This window comes from Saimiri boliviensis, chromosome 1, assembly GCF_048565385.1.
Source record: "Saimiri boliviensis isolate mSaiBol1 chromosome 1, mSaiBol1.pri, whole genome shotgun sequence".
Classification (NCBI taxonomy): Eukaryota; Metazoa; Chordata; class Mammalia; order Primates; family Cebidae; genus Saimiri; species Saimiri boliviensis.
This window is the reverse complement of record NC_133449.1, coordinates 151,536,618-151,549,392: the sequence shown is the minus strand read 5'-3', so window position 1 is coordinate 151,549,392 and position 12,775 is coordinate 151,536,618.

The window sequence follows — 12,775 nt, the reverse complement described above, 5'->3', positions numbered from 1 at the left end:
CAAAAAATACAAAAATTAGCCAGGTGTGGTGGTGTGCACCTGTAGTCTCAGCTACTCTGGAGGTTTAGGCATGAGAATTGCTCGAACCTGGATGGTAGAGGTTGCAGTGCTGAGATCACACCACTACACTCCAGCCTTGGTGACAGAGCAAGACTCCGTCTCAAAAAAAGGAAGGAAAAGAAGCTCCCTGAGCCCTGAGCCCTGTAGTTCTAAGTTCAGTATCTAGGTCTCATGACATATGCATGATTGGTTAAACCACTGGCTGGTGTGATTTAACTCTATCCCCGGCTCCCCTCGGGAGTGGGTAGCTGGAGTGGGGTGAAGGTTCCCACTCAATAATCACATGGCGACCAGGTGCGGTGGCTCTCACCTGCAATCCTAGCACTTTGGGAGGTCCAAGCAGGAGCATTGCTTCAGGCCAGGGGTTCAAGACCAGCCAAGGTAACCTAGCAAGACTCCATTTCTACAAAAAATTTAATTAAAAAAAAAAAAAAAACAAGGACTCGTGCACACGAATGTTCGTTGCAGCACTGTTTACAATAGCAAAGACCTGGAACCAACCCAAATGCCCATCGATGATAGACTGGACAGGGAAAATGTGGTACATATACACCATGGAATAGTACGCAGCCATCAAAAACGATGAGTTCATGTCCTCTGTAGGGACATGGATAAACCTGGAAACCATCATTCTCAGCAAACTGACACAAGAGCAGAAAATCAAACACCGTGTGTTCTCACTCAGGCGGGTGTTGAACAATGAGAACACATGGGCACAGGGAGGGGAGCACTACACACTGGGGTCCATTGGGGGGAAATGGGGGAGGGACGGGGGGCGGGGAGGTGGGAAGAGATAGCATGGGGAGAAATGACAGATACAGGTGAGGGGAAGGCAGGCAGCAAATCACACTGCCATGTGTGTACCTATGCAACAATCTTGCATGTTCTTCACATGTACCCCAAAACCTAAAATGCAATTTAAAAAAAAAATATTAGGGGTGGCGCGTGGTGGCTCATGCCTGCAATCCCAGCACTTTGGGAAGCTGAGGCAGGTGGATCACCTGAGGTCAGAAGTTTGAGACCAGCTTGGCCAACATGGTGAAACCCCGTTCTTTTTTTTTTTTTTTTTTTTTTTTTTTTTTTGATACGGAGTTTCGCTCTTGTTACCCAGGCTGGAGTGCAATGGCGCGATCTCGGCTCACCGCAACCTCCGCCTCCTGGGTTCAAGCAATTCTCCTGCCTCAGCCTCCTGAGTAGCTGGGATTACAGGCACGTGCCACCATGCCCAGCTAATTTTTTGTATCTTTAGTAGAAACGGGGTTTCACCATGTTGACCAGGATGGTCTCGATCTCTCGACCTTGTGATCCACCCGCCTCGGCCTCCCAAAGTGCTGGGATTACAGGCTTGAGCCACCGTGCCCGGCCCGAAACCCCATTCTTACTAAAAATACAAAAATTAGCCAGGCGTGGTGGCGGGCACCTGTAATCCTAGCTACTTGGGAGGCTGAGGCAGGAGAATCTCTTAAATCCAGGGTGGCGGAGGTTGCAGTGAGCTGAGATCACGCTATTGCACTCCAGCCTGGGTGACAAGAGGGAAACTCCATCTAATAAATAAGTAAATAAAACAGGTGAGTGTGGCTGTGCACACCTGGTGGTCCCAGCTACTTGGGAGGCTGTGGTGGGAACACACTGTTTCTGAGTCCAGGAGTTGCAGTGAGCCACGATTATGCATCCTGGGTGACAAAGCCAGACCCTGTCTCTATTTAAAATAAGAACAATAATCACACGATTGGTTCCTCTGGTGACCAGCCCCCGGCCTGGAGTTATCTAGGACCCCACCTTAAGTCACCTCATTAGCAGAAACTTAGATAGATGGCTTGTAATAACAAAAGACACTCCTGCCACTCAGGAAATTCCCTGTGCCAGCAACCCAGAACAAAAACTTACCTATCGGCCGGGCGTGGTGGCTCAAGCCTGTAATCCCAGCACTTTGGGAGGCTGAGGCGGGTGGATCACGAGGTCAAGAGATCGAGACCATCCTGGTCAACATGGTGAAACACCGTCTCTACTAAAAATACAAAAAATTAACTGGGCGTGGTGGCGCATGCCTGTAATCCCAGCTACTCAGGAGGCTGAGGCAGGAGTATTGCCTGAACCCAGGAGGCGGAGGTTGTGGTGAGCCGAGATTGCGCCATTGCACTCCAGCCTGGGTAACGAGAGCAAAACTCCGTCTCAAAAAAAAAAAAAAAAAAAACTTACCTATCTATAAAAATAATTTTTTAAATAGAGATGGGGTCTTGCTTGCTGGCCAGGCTGGTCTCAAACTCCTGAGCTCAAGTAATTCCCCCGCAATGGCTCCCAAAATGCTGGGGTTACAGGTACAAGCCACTGCACCTGGCTTGCATTTTTTTGTTATACTGTGTGATAACACAGCAATATGGAGATATTCACTGTTCCCAGGGCCTCTTCCCCTTGGAAGCAAGAGCACCATGTGAGGACGTCCATGCCACCTCTAGACCCTCCTGTCAGGTCCCAGCCTGCAGCCGGTATTAAGCAGGAATGCGTGAGGCAGGAAGTCATGATGTGTGCAAGCCCCAGCTGTGTCCTCTGCAGCCGCAGGACGAAAGCACCCCCGGGGTAAGAACCATGCGGCTCATCCAGTCAAGCCAGACCCACGCACGAGAGGTCTGAGAGGTCGCGGCGAATGGCCATTGTAAATAAACCTTACGATAACAAATGCTGATTTGCACTTGGAGTCTGAATTCCTGGAGAGCCAGGCCTCTTCTCCCTACGCTGGTGGTTCCCCAGCCTGGGAATGTCACATTACAGCAACCCAACCTGGGAAGCTCTGTCCCCAACTGTAATTTCTGAGCCAAAAGTCAGGACGCACGATCTGGTGTGAGTTTGTTGTGGCACGACTCCGTAAAAAAAAAATGCCATCTGGGAACTGCGATTAGGACATGGGTTGGAATGTCTGGGACATGTCTCGGCTTTTTTTTTAAGAGAAGTTCATGAGGTTATTTTTCTAATTTCAAACATAATGTATCAGCTCATTGCAGAAAACTTGGACAAGTCCAAATGAGGAAACAAATCCTGAGCACCCCCCAGCAGTGCTGGGGAGATTTTCACGGTTTATGGGGACAGTGGGACACACGATCAAAAATCAGGACTGCCCTGGAAAGGGCCAGCGGGATGAGTTCATGGCTCAGGTGCCGCCCACCTGGTTCCATCCAGCCTAGGGAGGGAGAGGGGAGGAGACAGGGGCACAGGGGCTGGAGCTCAGTCTCTGGGCACTCGGTCTCTGCCCTCCAGAGCCTCCCCACACAGCCCCACTGGATGTCGGCTGTGACCTTCAGCTCTCCCAGCTCACGCCGTTGACCTCTTCCCTCCTCTCTCCACCACTGCTCACAAGGTGCCTCCGAAGCTTCCATCACCAAATGGAAGAAACAAACAAACAAACAAACAAATAAATAAAAAGCCTAAGCTGGCACCGTGACTCACGCCTGTAATCCCCACACTTTCGGAGGCTGAGGTGGGCGGATCGCTGAAGCCCAGAGCCCGCAGTTCCAGACCAGAAAAGGCAACATGGTAAACACTGTCTCCAGTTTTTTTTTAATTTTTATATGATGCCAGGCAGGGTGGCTCATGCCTGTAATCCCAGCACTTTGGGAGGTCAAGGTGGGCAGATCACTTGAGGTCAAAAGTTCGAGACCAGCCCAGCCAATATGGTGAAACCCCGTCTCTACTAAAAATACAAAAATTCACCGGGCATGGTGGCGCGCCCGCCATCCCAGCTACTCGGAAGGCCGAGGCGGGAGAATCGTTTAAACCCAGGAGGTGGAGGTTGCAGTGAGCTGAAATCGCACCACTGCACTCCAGCCTTGGTGACAAAAGCAAGACTCTATCCCCAAAACAAAAATTAAATTTAAAAAAAAAAAAAAAGCCTCAACACCCCTTCAGGGCCTCAGTATCTCCAGGGAGACTGTACAATGAAGGTGAAGAGCTGGCTGGGCCCATGCAAGTCCCTGCTCCTCACTTCCTTCCCGCCATTGCACTGGTTCTCAAACTTCATTCCCCAGAGCCCAGTGAGTTCCCTGTCGCTGAGTCCAGCAGGGGTTCCAGGCCCCTCCCCACACTCCAAGGGCATGCAGCTTCGGTCTGCCCTGCACTTGATGATTGACAAGAACATTCTGCATTGTCATGATTTTTCTTTCTTTTCTTTTTGGAGACAGGATCCCACTCTATTGCCCAGGCTGGAGTGCAGTGGCGCAATCTCAACTCACTGCAGCCTCGACTTCCCAGGCTCAAGCGATCCGCCCACCTCAGTCTTGCCAGTAGTTGGGACTACAAGTGCACACCACCACGCCCAGCTCATTTTTGGTTTTGTGTTTTGTAGAGATGGGGTTTTGCCATGTTGCCCAGGCTGGTCTCAAACTCCTGGGCTCAAGGAATCCTCCTGCCTCGGCCTCCCAAAGTGCTGGGATGACAGGCGTGAGCATTTACGATTTTTCAAAGATGGGGAATCCACAGCCAGAAAACTTTTCTAAACCACAGTTAGAAAAAGGTTGAGTGCATTTATCTCCGCCTCCGGAGCCCATAGTCCGGCATCCTGAACTCAGTCACGGACCTGGCCAAAGGCAGCAAGAAGCTTGAATCCTGGAGGGGTGGGAGCTTGCTCTGGGGGTCTTCAGAGTGGGGGCTGCAGAATCCCGGGTCATCAGTGTGTGATGGGCCTTCCACAGCAGCTTGCCTCTCATTGAACAGAAAGGGAAACTGAGGCTTAGGGAAGGGTGGCCCTGAAGAGAAGCACGCAGGTGCCAGATGGGACCACCATGTCTCCTGCCCCAGCCACTTCTTTGCCCAGCACGTCCAAGCATGGGAGGAAGTGCCCTCAGCAGCATGGACTTTTCCTCCTGGCAGTGAATTTGACAGCGGGCACCTGCAGCCCAGGGCGGCTTTCTATGCTGAGTTCTCCTGGACATCTGGGATGTCAGGGGTGAGAAGTGGAAGGACTTCGGTCCCTCGAGGTCAGAGGCCTTGGGCCCCCTCCCTGCCCCACAGTCTTCCTGCTCCAGCCTCCCCCTCCCCGTGACGAGGACTCATTTCCTCGTGAGCCAGCCGTGCTATTTTCAGACAATTGTTGGAAAGTGTTTCCCCATCTCCAGCCAGAAGCTGCCCCCCCCCACCCCCGGATCTTCTGCTTGCTGGCTGGGGTCTGCATAGGTTGGGAGGTTTGTGCCCAGTGGGTTCCTGAACACCAGCCCCCAAAGGGTTAGTTTCTGGCCTGGGCTACCCAGGCATCAGCTCGGCTGGATGCCGGCCCACGAGGGGCCACCTGTCACCTCCTGAGCTGCCAGTGGGTCCTGCTGCAAGGGATCTTCTTGGCAGAACCCAGCCTGAAACCTCCATAGAAGAATGTTCTTTAGCAGAGAACAAAACCTCCACTGGCAAGTTGATGGGCTCCGAGCTGCCCCCACGGGCATCGACGTCCTCGTAACTGCTGACTCATGGCTTTGACACTCGTCACTGGGCTCAGGAGCTTCCAGGGTGGATGAGGCGGCTTCTAAATTTAGTGGGCAGGGTGGCTGGGAGGCGGCCAGCCCCCCAGGCACCCTGTGGTCACTTGTCATTCAGAGGAACTCAAACTCTCTCAATCCATTCCTGGCCCTCAGCACCTACTCCAAGTGACTGTGGCAGCCGCTGACCCCGCCAGTTCTCACTGAGGCCCCTCCGCAGCCCCAGGAGAGGGGGACATCTGTCGTGCCCATTTTCCTGGTGGGTGAACTGAGGCACAAAGAGAAAACTTCCCCAACACCACGCAGCCAGTGAGCCAGGCACCAGAACTCAACACTGGATACATCTCCCTGGGCGGGCTGGGCGTGGTGGCTCACACCTGTAATCCCAGCACTTTGGGAGGCCAAGGCGGGCAGATCACCTGAGATCAGGAGGTCAAGACCAGCCTGCCAACATGGAGAAAATCTCTACTAAAAATACAAAATTAGCCGGGCGTGGTGGCTCAGGCCTGTAATCCCAGCTACTCAGGAGGCCGAGGCAGGAGAATCACTTGAAACTGGGAGGTGGAGGTTGCAGTGAGCCGAGGTCATACCACTGCACTCCAGCCTGGGCAATAAGAGCAAAACTCTGTCTCAAACAGTCTCCCTGGGCCTTTTCTGCCACGTTGCCCAAGGCCCTGGAGGCCAGAGCCATCCTGGGTGTGGAGCACAGCCGTTCCCCATAGTTCTCTCAATTTCCTCACCTGCAAAATGTAAAAACAAAACCAAAAAAATGGTGCATGCCGTGGATACTGTAGGCGGGCAGCCTCCCTGAGCAGGTGGCACACGGGCCCCACAGCTGCAGCCAGTGTCGGTGAACAGCCTTGGGCTGCCTCTTCTCCAGAGAACGGCCTGGGCTGGGGGTGGGCACCACCCTGCCGGTGCCTGACGCATGCTCCCAGGGCAGCCCCCAGCCTCGGGCAGGAGAGAGCTCCTGGTCAGGTGGAGGCTTCCACAGAGCACCCCTTCGTCTGGCTTCTTCCTGCCCCATCCCACCCTTCTCGCTTGTTTGCCTGTAAAGAATGAGGCTGGGCGCGGTGGCTCAGGTCTGTAACCCCAGAACTCTGGGAGGCCGAGTCGGATGGATCACTTAAGGCCAGGAGTTTGAGACCAGCCTGACCAACATGGCAAAACCCATCTCTATTAAAATCACAAAGATTAGCCAGGTGTGGTGGCGCACACCTGTAATCCCAGCTGCTCAGGAGGTTGAGGCAGGAGAATCACTTGAACCTGGAAGGCAGAGGTTGCGGTGAGCCGAGATTGTACCACTGCACTCCAGCCTGGGCGACAGAGTGAGACCCTGTCTCAAAAAGACAGGAATGGTACCTGGGCCGGGTGCAGTGGCTCACTTCTGTCATCCCAGCACTCTGGGAGACCAAGGCAAGTGGATTGCTTAAGCCCGGGAATTCAAGACCAGCCTGGGCAACATAGTGACAGCTTGACTCTACCAATAAAGACAAAGATTAGCCAGGCACGGTGGTACATGCCTGTGGTCCCAGCTGCTCAGGAGGCGGGGGTGGGAGAATCATGTGAGCCCAGGAGGCCAAGGCTGCAATGAGCTGTGATCATGTCACTGCACTCCAGTCTGGGCCACAGAGCCAGACTCTGTCTCTAAATTTAAAAAAAGAGAATCAGGACAGCCATGTCACGGAGCCCAAAGAGACAAAGCATGGGTGCTCAGTGTGGCCATAGGACGGGGCGCTCCGGGGAGCCACTGGTGTCCTCAGAGCGACGCCTGTTTCAGGAAAATGCCTGGGGCTGAGTGAGAGGAGAGGCGGGTGGACAGTGGGGAAGCGGAGTTTCGGAGACAAGGCTTGGGGCTCTGGGACTCAAAGTGGGGAAGCAGGGGGGCTTGGATGCAGGAGGGAAACTGAGACAGAGAGGGGCATGTTTGTGTTATAGGAGGCCCTGGAGCTGGCCTGAGGGGACCTGGGAGGGAGCCCACAAAGAAGGAGCCACGAGTGCACAGGCCTGGGAAGGGACAATGGAAGCCGGAGGTTTGAGGGGTGGGTCCAGAGGACAGGGCAGGCAGACACAGGAGGGGTGGCTTCCACCGAGGGAGGAGAAGAGAAGAGGGGGAGCCTGAGATCCAAAGATACTTCGGGGCCTGGGCCTCCCAAAGTCCTTGCCCTTCCTCACAGCTCCCGATTCTCTGTCGGTTCACCTCTCTCCCAGGCATCCTGGGGGTGGAACCGGGATTGGGCCCTGCTCTTGGAAGCCGAAGGGTCTGCGCTCTCCCCCAGGAGACAGGTACCCCGAGTCACGGCACAGGGGCCAGCGAGGTCCAAGCTCTCCCAGCCGCTGGAGTCTCGAGGCGGTGGCCACTGAAGGCTGAGCTCTTGCATGGGCCAGCTGTCCCGAGTCTCGGTGTGCTGACATGGCCTGACTGGTCCCTGGGTGAGGTGGGATTCCTGATGTGGCTCTGTCTTTGGGGCTGCACTCTATGGGAGCCCCATACAAGGCTTGGGGTTCCAGCCAGGGAGTAGAAGGGAAACTGGGAGCCCCAGTTCCTCGGAGGGGCTAGCCTGGGGTGGATGGGGAAGGAAGGCTTCAGGGAGGTTCAGGGAGGGGCCGGGGTTGGGGCCCCAGGATGCGGGTCACCTGGGAGCAATGGCAGGCCCCCCGAGAGGACCCCTGCATGTGACGAGAAGACCAGGCCTACTCTGTGCTGAGGACGCTTGGCCCAGGAGGGAAGGCTGGAGACCCCGGTCTAGGCCCGGGCTGTAGAGAGCAGCAGCTGCTTCCTGGCGTGGGGCAGTTAAGCCACACACAGCTGCAGGCTGCCCGCTGTGCCCATCTCCTCTTGGGCCTGACCCGGGCTTCTGCTCCCCTCCCCCCATCCTCACCCTGCCAGCCGCCCCAGTCCCTGGCACTGGTGGGTCATGGGGGGCGGTGGAGGCCAAACCTGCCACACCAGCCAGGTCACAAGGTCGGGTCCTGCTGGGACAGGGTCACCTTTGGCACCTGCTGCACTCTGGGGTCACAGCAGAGGACCCCAGGATGGTGGGAGTCAGAGGCTTAGGCTGGCCTGGGAGAAAGTGACCCTCCGGGCTGAGGCTCAGCTCTCCTAACAGCTGTGGCTTCCTCCTGCCAGGGAGATCACAGGCATAGCTCACCTGTCCACCGGCACTCCTGTACATGGCCAGCCGCCCTGGACCCAGCAGGGACCAGGCAGACCAGGCTCTGCTGGTGACTCTGTCAGGCAGGGAGGCAGGGAAAAGACCAGCCAGGGGTGGGTGTGCACTTGTGGTCCCAGCTACTCGGGGGGCTGAGGTGGGAGGATCGCTTGAGCCCGGGAGTTTGAAGTTGCAATGAGCCATGATCACGCCACTGCATTCCAGCCTGGGTAACAGAGCAAGACTCTGTTTCTAAAACATTTTTTTTAAAGACACGAAGGAAGGGCCAGGTGGTGTGGCTCACACCTGTAATCCCAGCCACTTTGGGAGGCTGAGGACCGCGGATCACAAGGTCAAGAGGTTGAGACCATCCTGACCAATGTCGTGAAACCCCAACTCTACCAAAAATACAAAATTAGCTGGGTGTGGTGGCGCATGCCTGTAGTCCCAGCTACTCGGGAGGCTGAGGTGGGGCAGTCGCTTGAACCTTGGAGGTGAAGGCTGCAGTGAGTCAAGATCATGCCACTGCACTCCAGCCTGGCAACAGAGCAAGACTCCGTCTAGGAAGGAAGGGAGGGAGGGAGAGAGGGAAAGAAAGAGAAAGAGAAAGAAAGGAAGGAAGGAAGGAAGGAGGGAGGGAGGGAAAGAAAGAGAGAGAGGAAGGAAGGAAAGAAGGAAGGAAGGAAGGAAGGAAGGACGGAAGGACTGGGCACGGTGGCTCACGTCTGTAATCCCAGCATTTTGGGATGCTGACATGTGTGGATCACCTGAGGACAGGAGTTTGAGACCAGCCTGACCAACATGGCAAGATCCTGTCTCTACCAAAAATGCAAAAACTAGCTGGGCTTAGTGGTGCACGCCTGTAATCTGAGCTACTGGTGGGGGCTGAGGCAGGAGAATCGCTTGAACCCGGGAGGTGAAGGTTGCAGTGACCTGAGATCGCGCCACTGCACTCCAGCCTGGGTAACAGAGCCAGACTCCATCTCAAAACAAAACAAAACAAAACAAAAAATCATGAAGGTGACATTCAGGTGGCAGGGGCTGGGGCATCAGTTACTGATCCAGGGAAGGAGGCCACTAGAGTGAAGGCCAGGATGGGATGGACAGGGAGTCTCAGGACCGGCTGGGGAGATTCCGGGCACAGGGAATAGCGTGTGGAAAGGCAGGCACCTTCCGGAAATGGTGAGAAGGCTGACGGGTGGAGTGGGTGGCATTGGGGGAATACTTTGCAGATATAATGAAGGTAAGGATTTTTTTTTTTTTTTGAGATGGAGTCTCTGTCACCCAGGCTGGAGTGCAGTGGTGCATTCTCGGCTCACTGCAGCCTCCACCTCCCAGATTCAAGTGATTCTCCTGCCTCAGCTTCCCAAATAGCTGGGATTACAGGTGCACACCACCATGCTTGGCTAATTTTTGTATTTTAGTTGAGATGGAGTTTCACCATGTTGGCCAGGCTAGTCTTGAACTCCTGACCTCAAGTGATCTGACCCCATCGGCCTTAAAAGTGTTGGGATTACAGGTGTGAGCCGCCACGCAGGCCTAATAAAGGCCAAGATCTTGAGATGAGCTCACCCTGGATGTGGGTGGGCCTCAAATCCCTCAGCAGGTGTCCTCACAAGGCACAGAGACACAGAGAGAAGACAGCCACATGGAGACAGCAGCGGAGGCTGGAGGGATGTGGCCATGAGCCAAGGATCCCTGGAGCCCCCAGGAGCCAGTCAGGGTAGGAATGGTCCTCCCCTCGAGCCCTTGAAAGGAGCACAGCTGTAACTTCAGGCTTCTGAACTGCAAGAGAGGACATTTCTGTGGCTTTAAGCCACCTTGTGTGTGGTGCTTTGTAAAAGCTGCTATGGGAAACAACCACAGGTGTTTATTTCACTTTTCAGGTGACACACAGTCGTCAGAGAATTCTGAGTGGGGGAAGAACATCTGATGATTTCTTCTTGTTATTGTTTTTGTTTTGAGACAGTCTCCCTCTGTCACCCAGGCTGGAGTGCAGTGGCAGGATCTTGGCTCACCGCTACCTCCACCTCCTGGGTTCAAGTGATTCTCCTGCCTCAGCCTCCCAAGTAGCTGGGGCTCCAGGCGCCCGCCACCATGCCCAGCTAATTTTTGTATTTTTAGGAGACATGGGGTTTACCACATTGGCAAAGCTGGTCTCAAACTCCTGACCTCAGGTGATTTGCCCACGTCAGCCTCCCAAAGTGCTGGGATTACAGGCACGAGCCACTGCGCCCAGCCTAAAAACTAAATTTCTAACAAAAAATATTTTTAAAAAGTGAGCAAACCATCTGAACAGACACCAATAATGCAGACATACACTTGTCAAAAAGACAGATGAGAAAAGGCCTATCATTACGTATCGGGGAGCCGCCGCCGAAGATGCAAGGACCATGTACGCTCCCAGCATGACAGAACGCCTGCCATCCTGCCGGGCCACCCGCGGAGGAGACACTGCTGGAAACTGGAATCCACCCAGCAGGCTCCACTCAGCAGCAGACAGAAGCCTCCAGTGCAGGCAGCGCCGGGGTGAGTCTGAGAATCATTACACAGAGTGCCGCCGGCCAGGGAGTGTACCCTGTGTGCACACAAACTCCAGAAGAGCGAACTGCACCTCTCCAGGGACAGAATGTGGACCTCTGGTTGCCTAGGGACAAGGCAGGGGTGGTTTGGGAACGTTGATGACGGGGTCGGAAGGGATGGGGCCACAGATGTATTTGGATGTCAACACGCATCAGCGTGCGCCGTTTACACATCCGCAGTGTATCAGACATCAACTAGAACTCAAAAAAGCTGTTTTCAAAAAGAGGTGGGGGAGCGGGAGGAGGAAGGAGAGGGGAAAGAGAAGGAGAAGAAAGAGAAGGGAGAAGCGGTGGTCAAGGGTGACCCCTGAGTTTGTAGAGGAAGAGGAGGAGGAAGAGAAGGGAGAGGAAGTGGTCAAGGTTGACTCCTGAGTTTTTTGAGAAAAAGGAAGAGGGGAGGAGGAAGAGAAGGGAGAGGAAGTGGTCAAGGTTGACTCCTGAGTTTTTTGAGAAAAAGGAAGAGGGGAGGAGGGGGAGGGAGAGGGAGGGGAGGGAGAAAGGGGAGGAGGGGGAGGGAGAGGGAGGGGAGGGAGAAAGGGGAGGAGGGGGAGGGAGAGAGGAGAGGGGAAGTGAGAGGTGCAGGGGAGGGAGAGGAGAGGGAGGGGGAAGAGGGGGAAGACGGGGAGAGGGAGGAGGTCGTCAAGGTGACCCTGAGGTTCTGGCCTGGGCCCGGGTGAGGGCATTTGCCGCAGGCACAGGCCCCACATGCAGGGGCAGCGATGCTGGTCAGAGATGAGGGGAGGCAGGTGGCAGGCGGAGGAAGTTCTGGGCAGGCTGCTCCTGTTCAGGAGAAGGAGGAAGCGTGATCTCATCGGATCTCCGCTCCACCTTAGAGAGCTACCCTGAGGGACAGATTGAGACATGGCAGATGGACGAAGTTGCACAGCCCCCGCCAGGGCCTCAGGGATCCTTGTCTGACCAGGCTCTTCTCCCATGGGCACCATGGACATTTCCTTCCAGCCTCGCTGCCCACACAGGGCCCTGGAGCCCCTGGGGTCATGCGGGGACCCAGCTGAGGCCTGCAGCAGTGGGAAGAGACCTTGGCTGCTCACACAGCAGCTCTCAGGCTGCAGCCTGGGGCCAGGAGCCTTGCTGAGGCCACATCCGAATGGACACGCCCAACTTCAGGGGCGCAGGGAGACCATCTCCTCCTTGCCGACCCTGGATGGGGAGATGGGGGACACTGGGCAAGGGACACCTAGGCCTCCCTCGGTGGCAGCGCAGGGTTCCAGTCAGTGCCCTTCTGGGAACAGAGCTCCGAGATATGGTGAAGTGGCAAAAGCTAGGTGCAGAAAAGAGGAGCCATGTGCTTGCTACCTGCAGGGTGACGAGGCAGAGGGAGGCACACGGGTGGGGGTGGTCTGAACGCGCATGGGAAGATGGACACAAATCAGAACAGAGGCTGACTCCAGGGGACGGACTGGCAGCTCAGGGGTTCAGGGAGACCTTTGACCCTTTGGATTATCCTTTTTTTTTTTTTTTTTAAGACGGGGTCTCGCTCTGTCGCCCAGGCTGGAGTGTAGTG